This window comes from Oenanthe melanoleuca, unplaced genomic scaffold, assembly GCF_029582105.1.
Source record: "Oenanthe melanoleuca isolate GR-GAL-2019-014 unplaced genomic scaffold, OMel1.0 S008, whole genome shotgun sequence".
NCBI lineage: Eukaryota > Metazoa > Chordata > Aves > Passeriformes > Muscicapidae > Oenanthe > Oenanthe melanoleuca.
The window spans coordinates 117,210-125,209 of NW_026612657.1; the positions used below are offsets into that span (position 1 = coordinate 117,210).

Here is an 8,000-nt window from a genome sequence, read left to right on the forward strand (position 1 = left end):
CATCCTGTGGCATCTGCTCTGTGGTGCTGAAAATTTGGAAGAGCAGAGCCACGAACACACAGGCAGAATAAGAGACCATTGTGTGGTGCCACTCGGGCACGTGGACAGTCACTCACAGCACCAGAGTTTCCTGCAAAAGACAGAGCACCCCGAGGCAGCGCTCAGTGCTGAGGTGTCCGTGTGGCAAGCCCCAGGGGAGACGCAGGGGGAGCATGTCCGCAGGGGGGATGGGATGGGATGGGATGGGATGGGATGGATGGATGGGATGGGATGGGATGGGATGGGATGGGGCCAAGCTGGCTGTGAGCACCAGCCCTGCGGCCTTGGCTGCAAGCTCTGCTCTGTGATGGATTTCTACCCTGCCAAGATCCAGATGAGGTGATTCCAGGGCCAGCAGGAACTCTCAGGGCATGTGGTGGCCACCGACCTGGTCCCCAGTGGGGCTGGACCCACCAGCTCCTGGTGCTGCTGGAAACACTAACCCCTCAGCGTGGGGTCACCTCCAGCTGCCAGGTGGAGCACATCAGCCTGGAACACCTCCTCAGCTGGCACTGGGGCATGGCCTGGATCCCACAGTACAGGAGGGAGTGGGGGAGGCACTGGGGGGCTGGGAGAGGGGTTGGAGTGTGCTGGGAGTAACTGGGAGGGAGTTTGACAGAGCCTGGTTCAAACTGGGAGAGGGGTTCAGGGGTCTGGAAGGGCTGAGAAAGGGTTGTATGCATGTTGGGGAGAGTGGGATGGGGTTCGAGGGGTCCTGGTGGGCACTGGGAGGGAGTTTGGGGGTGCTGGGTGTAACTGGAAGGGATTTGAGTGAGCCTGGAGGGGATGGAAAAACACCAGGGATTGGAGATCAGGGGTTGGAATGAGGTTGGTTGTGCTGGGAAGAGACTGGGGGGATCTTGGTGAATCCTGGTGGTGCTGGGAAGGGACTGGGAGAGGGTTTGGGGGTCCTGGGGTAGTAGGTAGCAACGGGGAAGGGGTTATGGGATCCTGAGAGAGACAGGAGTGTCTTTGGTGGGTCCTGGGGAGGCTGGGAAGAGACTGGGAGGAGCTTTGGGGGCTCCTGGGTGGGCTGGAGATGAACGGGAGGGTGCTTGGAGGGGCTTGGAGTGTCTGTGAGAGGTTTTGAGGGGTCCTGCCCTGTGGACTCCCAGAGGTGCTGCTGGACGCTGCCCGCAGCCAGGTGCTGATGGGTGTTAGGCTTTGTTTTCCTGGTGCTCAGGCTCGGCTTCCACCTGTGCAAGAAGGTGAGGGGGGTCCCAGAGCATGTGTGCTCCCCCTGGGGCCCCCAGCTCGGTGTCACTCACCTTCCTATGCCCAGAGAGCTCCTGAATCAACAATGGCTGCAGCCTCTTCCCGTGGCCTCGAATCCAGCCAGGATCCCCGGCTCTGTCCCCGCGCTGATTTTGGAGGAGGTCGAGTGTCCCCTCCAGCCCAACTGTCACTCTGCCCCCGCCCAGCTGCTCCCAGTGTTCCCAATAAAGCTTCCCAGTGCGCCCCGGTCCCGTTTATTGTGGGGCGGGACTGGGGAGGGACTTGGGGGGACCCCGCGGGGGGATCGTGGTTGCGCGGGGAGGGCGGGGTCCAGGTGGGGAACACTGGGTGCTGCGGGTCTGCCCGGCAACCGGTGAGTCATCAGAGCTGCTCTCTCTGATTGGCTGAAACTTCTCCATCGCATTGTCTGATTGGCTGAGGAGAGGCCCGGGAGTTGAGAGAAGGAACAGGAGAGATCCCGTCCCGAGCACCGACAGGGAACAACAGACCCAGCCTGGGCACAGGGAGGGAATTTATTACCAACCAAATCACAGCAGGACAAGGAGAAGAGAGAGAAATCTCGGCAACCCCGTCCCGCCACACAACGGGGATCACCACGGCCACGGATCACCAGGGCTCTGCCCAACAGGGGTCACTGGGGATCATCCAACACCGATCCTCCCATGGGGGATGGAGCTGGTGCAGAGCACGAAGCTCTTCCCACACTCGGGGCACTCACAGGGCTTCCCTTAGTGATGGCTCCGTTGGTGTTGGGTCAAGTGAGAGCTGTGTGAGAAGCTCTTCCCACACTCAGGACACTCGTAGGACCTCTCCCCAGTGTGGATGCGCTGGTGGCTCCTCAGTTGAGAGCTCAGCCCAAAGCTCTTCCCACATTCCAAGCAGGTGTAGGGCTGTTCTCAGTGTGGATCACCTGGTGCTACATCAGGTAGTGGCTCTCTCTGAATCCCTTCCCTCCTTTCCCACACTCATAGGGCTTCTCCCCAGTGTGGATCCTCTGGCGCTGGATCAGATGGCAGCTCCAGCTGAAGCCCTTCCCATATTTCAAGCACTTGTGGGGCTTCTCCCCTCCATGAGGCTTCTCCACCAGCTCTGAGCTCTGCCTGCATCTCCGGCCGCCTTCCCGGCTCAGGGAGGGTCTTTCCTCCTCATTGCAGCTCCCTGGGCTGGGTTTGCAGCCCCTCCTTGGGAGGGATCTCCGGGGCTTTTCCTCTTCCTCCATCTGCCCGCGCCTTGGGAATGAAAACTCCTGGTTTGGAAGAAAAAAAACAAGAGGAGAGGGCCTTGGGCTGGGGGTTCCTCCTCGCCCAAGTGCAACTCAGGAAGACATTGGGCGTCTTGCATGTATAAGAACATCCCAAACACCAAGATTCAGCCCAAAAATTCTCCAAAAATCACAACACAGATGAAAAACCCACCAAAAAACAAGATTTGGCCAAAACCCCCTCCAAAATATAAAAATTCAGCACCTAGAAGAAAACACAAAAAACACCAACATTTAGCCCAATAAAGCTCAGAAACACCAAGATTGACCCCTGTGAAAATCCTGGATCCCCCTCTCTGGTCACCTGCTACATGTGATGGGGACAACGCTCCTGGGCTTGGGCAGAGGCTGCAGGTACAGGGAGGGATGGAACTTTGTGCTCCTTCCTGTTTCTGTTCCTCCTCCTCCTGTGTCCCTACCCTTCCTCACATTCATCTTCCTCCTCCTATTACTCCTTCTCCTGCATAATCCCACCTTTTCCTCCCACATGAATGGTTTGACCATTTGCATTGGGATTTTTTCTGTATATATGTGTGCGGTTCTTAGTGATGGCAAAATTTTGGTATGGGTTTTTCAATGTTCACATTTAGGATGGATTTTGCAAAACTGGAAGAGCCTTAAAGGTGATACTTTAACAGATAAAAAGTTAATAGAGTATTGTTAATAAGAAAAAAAAAAAAAGCAGATTGTGGGGCAGCCACATATGAGTCATCCAATGGCTGCTCTACAAGAGAAGCAGGGTTCCAGACAGCCAGGAGAGGAGCTTTAGAAATGCAAATTAACACTGCTGGGGTAAAGTGTGGGCAAGCCACCAGGGTCTCCTTGCCTGGCGGAGGATTTGGGCTGCTTCCCTCTGGCCCTCACCCCAAGCTCTGCCTGCTTGCACAGATGGAATTTGCACAGCTAAAGGCAGAGCCCACAGTGAGGATACCTGACTGCAACAGAAATTGGTTAAGCTGCAAAGGGAAACAGCAAACAGAGAATGTTGTGAAAACTTTACTAAAAAAACTGGGGGGGAATCATCCCTCTCCTCACTCCAACATGTGCTGTCACTGTCTAGGTTATATAGGGTATATTAGAGCACTGGGGTGTTTTTGCTAGTCCAGAGAAATCAGTTGGGAATCCAAGTAATTGATTTAATTAGATAAAACTGGTCAATTGATGCAGCCCTGGATGGAAGGAGCTCCCAAAAATGTGGAAAAGATGAACAAACACCACAACAAATCCTACAACACCATGGAGCATATGAGGAGATTGCATATGCAAACTCATTGGGGATCCCAGGCTCCGGCAGAACAGTTCCTGAGATTCTTTGGGTGTAAAGGGATTTATGAGCTGGCTAAACAAGAGGTGCAAGGGTGCCTAACATGCAAGAAAGTAAACAAAGCCAGGACACGACAGGTAATCTGGGGTAGTCGCCCTATAGCCTATCATCCCTTTGAAAGAATTCAAGTGGATTTCACTGAATTACCCAAGGTTGGGAGGTATAAGTTTTTACTAGTATTAGTGGACAAATTAACTCATTGGGTGGAAGCTTACCCAAGCTCTAGGGCTACTGCCCAGACAGTATCTAAAGTCCTTCTGGAAGAACTCATCCCTCAATATGGTATAATCAATCATATAGACTCGGACCAAGGAACACACTTCACCTCAAAAATTATTAAACAATTAGCGGAGGCTCTGGGAATTCGGTGGGAATACCATACCCCATGGCATCCTCAGAGTTCTGGACAAGTTGAAAGGATGAATCAGACATTGAAGGCCCAGTTATCAAAATTAATGATAGAAACTAAAATGTCCTGGCCAAAATGCCTCCCCTTAGCATTATTAAATATCAGGACTATGCCTCATTCTGAGACAGGGTTATCTCCTTTTGAAATGTTATACGGTATGCCCTATGATCATGGCATGCCCGTGGGACACCCAAAAATAGAAGATGGACAAATACAACCATACCTAATAACCATAAATAAAAATTTACAGGATCTTCGAAAGCAGGGAATTATCACACAAAATGTTCCTCTAGGGTTCGCCATACACAAAATCCAACCTGGGGATTACGTTCTCATAAAAACCTGGAAAGAGGTTTCTCTCTCTCCTCACTGGGAGGGTCCTTTTCTTGTCCTTTTGACCACAGACACAGCAGTCCGGACAGCAGAAAAGGGCTGGACACACGCCTCCAGAGCAAAAAAGATCGAGACAAGAGAGGAGACACCCGAGTGGAAAGTGATCTCCCACCCTGGAAACCTCAAGCTAAAATTGCGTCGGACAAGTAAATGAGCACCTTAGATCAGATAAGGTGTTCAGTTCCTGGGTGCAGCTGTTTTTCCTTTTGTTCATTTCAGGTGCCAGATTTGTCGTGAGGTTTGGGTCACACATTGTATATGGAGAATCAGGCCTAGAGGTCTCTGTACTAAGTGCCTTGAGAAAGAGCTGTCTCTGACTGACCGAATTCTAATACTTGCCACCAAATTGAATAATATTGTACCGGAGTTGATCCAGTGGTTTCACTTGTACCAACACGGGATTAGGGGAAAGCTAAATTGCAGGACGGTAATTTTGGAAATTGAGTGCCAGAAAGCAAATAAAGTACCTTGTTGGACAGATACAGTAAAGTTATCAAGGTGGGATGCCTTTAAGGGACTGGGAAGCTTCCCAGTGCGCCCCGGTCCCGTTTATTGTGGGGCGGGACTGGGGAGGGACTTGGGGGGACCCCGCGGGGGGATCGTGGTTGCGCGGGGAGGGCGGGGTCCAGGTGGGGAACACTGGGTGCTGCGGGTCTGCCCGGCAACCGGTGAGTCATCAGAGCTGCTCTCTCTGATTGGCTGAAACTTCTCCATCGCATTGTCTGATTGGCTGAGGAGAGGCCCGGGAGTTGAGAGAAGGAACAGGAGAGATCCCGTCCCGAGCACCGACAGGGAACAACAGACCCAGCCTGGGCACAGGGAGGGAATTTATTACCAACCAAATCACAGCAGTGGCCGTGGGCAGTGCCCGGCACAGGGGCAGGAGCGGCCCTGCCCGTGCTGGGGCTGCTCAGCGCAGCTGCCCCGGCCGGCACAGGGGCTGTCCTGGGGCAAGGCAGCTGTGCCGGCAGGGCCCGGGAGCTGTGCCGCCTGTGCCGGGCTGCCGGGGGCTGCGGGACGGTCCCGCCGCGCTGCGCTCGCCACACCCTGGCCCGCTCGGCCTGCTTTTCCTTTCCTGCCCTCCTGGGGAGGCGCTGAGATTTTCTCTGTGCTGAGGGAAGTGCAGGTGCTGCCAGGGGAAAGGCCCTGCTCCTGACTCAGTGTTCCCTTTGCTTCCCAGATGTGCCATCTGCTGTCCCTGTCCAGGAGAGCTGCTCTGCACAGGACCAAGAGCCAGAGGGAGAAGCTTTGAAGATGGCGCTGTTGGAATCCCATTTTCTGCTTAGAGTTCTCTTTAAAGATATATGGACCTGCACATAGAGAGGGATAATTAGATGGATATTTATATGTGTAGATTGTTATTTGCATAGGAGAATTTCCATATGTCTTTTATATTTATGGATGTGCTATGTATATATACAAATATACACATATATATATATAAATATATATATGTATATTTGTGTGTATATATATATATGTGTGTGTGTGTGTGTGTAATTTTAAATGCGTATATTGGTATTTCCATAGGTATATGTATTTTGTTTTTCTATTTTTATATGTATATTGATCAATTTCTCTGTGTGACTGCATTAACAGTTGTGTGGAGATGTATAGCTGTATATTTGTATTGATGCAGTTGCATGAATATTTAGATTTGTGCAGTGATATTTGTATAATGATAGGTTTGGTTTATAGATCTACTTACATATAATATGTAATGTTTAATCTATATTTACACTTATAGATTGTTATAGTTGTATATGTATTTATTTATATGTGCATACATATGTATTTAATTCTATTTAAAGATGTATGAAGTCATGTATAACTATCAAGTTCTTAGTGTAGGGCTATTTAGAGAGGGAATGCATATTTCTGTGTTTCTATATAGGCTCTATGCTTATATGTAATAAATTAAGTTGTTAATACCTAATTGATGTTTGTGTAATAGTGAGTTGTTGTAGAGTTTGGCAATAAATTAAGTTTTTGTTAACTCAAGTGGATATTTATTTATTTTTGCATAGCATTGTTGTACGCATGTAATAAATTTCTTTTTTTAACTTGAACTGAGATTTGTATAGTTCTGTATTGTCAGCGCGGGTGTAGCAATTTGTAGTAAATTATATTTTTCAACTGAAATGGATTCTCTTACATTTGTCGACCAGCAGTGGGGCTGTCGCAATCTGCAAGAAATGACATTTGCCAGCTGAGATGGGTGTTGTGTGCTCTGTGCTATCCAAAGCAATGAGCAGATGTAAAGGTGATGGTGCTGGGGGATTTTGGCCATGGAAATCTCCAGCCATGCCCAGCACGTGCCCCACGTGCACTCAGGCTGGGCAAGGGAAGCGCAGATTTGGGATGGCAGCAGAGCCACACGTTGGCTGACAACTGCCAGGCAAAGGCAGCTGAGAAAACTCCGGGACTCCAGTGAGCGAAGAACTCCTGCTCCGTGGATTTCCAGATCATTCCATTTGGTACTTTATATACAAACATCCATATATGCACATATATAGAAATATATGTGGGCAGTACTTAGTGACTTGGAACATACTTGATTGTGGGAACTGAAATGGATATTTCTGTCTTTATCTATAGAGTCAGCAGAGTTGTGCCATTCTGTAGCCATCTGTGAACTGAAATTGGTCATCATATATAAGCAGGGCAGTTGAAACAATCTGTGATAAATTTCCCTTTGAAACTGACATTGGCTTTGGGGCACTTCTCATTTCCATGATGAGTGACCACATCAATATTTGTCCCTATTTTTTCACTGATCCTTAAGCTCTGGTGAGTGTGTGACAGGCTGTGGCAGCCAATTCCTCACAGGTCTGTCAATCTGTGGGTAATAGAACCTGACTGAGGTTATTTGTGAGTTGTGTCTATTTTTGGGATGTGTTTGGATTTTGGGGTCCTTCCCCTTTCCCAGGGTATTTTTTGGGGTGCTCTGTGTCTCTTTTTGGGGTCCCTCCTCTTTCCCAGGTGTTTTTGGGCTGTTTTTGGATTTGGGGTCCCTCCCTTTCCCAGGGGTTTTTGGAGTGCTCTGTGTTTCTATTTTTGGGCTGTTTTTGGATTTGGGGTCCCCCCCCTTTCCCAGGTGTTTTTGGGGTGCTCTGTGTGTATTTTTGGGGTGTTTTTGGATTTGGGGTCCCCCTTTTCCCAGGGGTTTTTGGGGACCCCCCTCACCTTGTTGTACCAGCAGCAGATGCTGAGCTGCCCCGTGTGGCAGTGGCAGCACAGCTCTGCACAACCGCAGCCTCCACCGAGCCGCCCCGGGCGCTCCGAACCAGCGAGACGTGGCCGCCGCCTGAGGGCAAACCGGGCCGGGCGGCCCCCCC

The 8,000-nt window shown here is 50.4% G+C and overlaps 1 long non-coding RNA gene across 1 annotated transcript; it reads left to right on the forward strand.

Moving 5' to 3' along the window:
- Nucleotides 1–305: 305 nt before the first annotated feature.
- LOC130266279 (uncharacterized) lies at nucleotides 306–1,496 on the forward strand. The gene is made up of 2 exons (XR_008842809.1): nucleotides 306–1,247; nucleotides 1,322–1,496. It is a non-coding gene; the product is annotated as an uncharacterized LOC130266279 (long non-coding RNA).
- The last annotated feature ends 6,504 nt before the right edge of the window (nucleotides 1,497–8,000 follow it).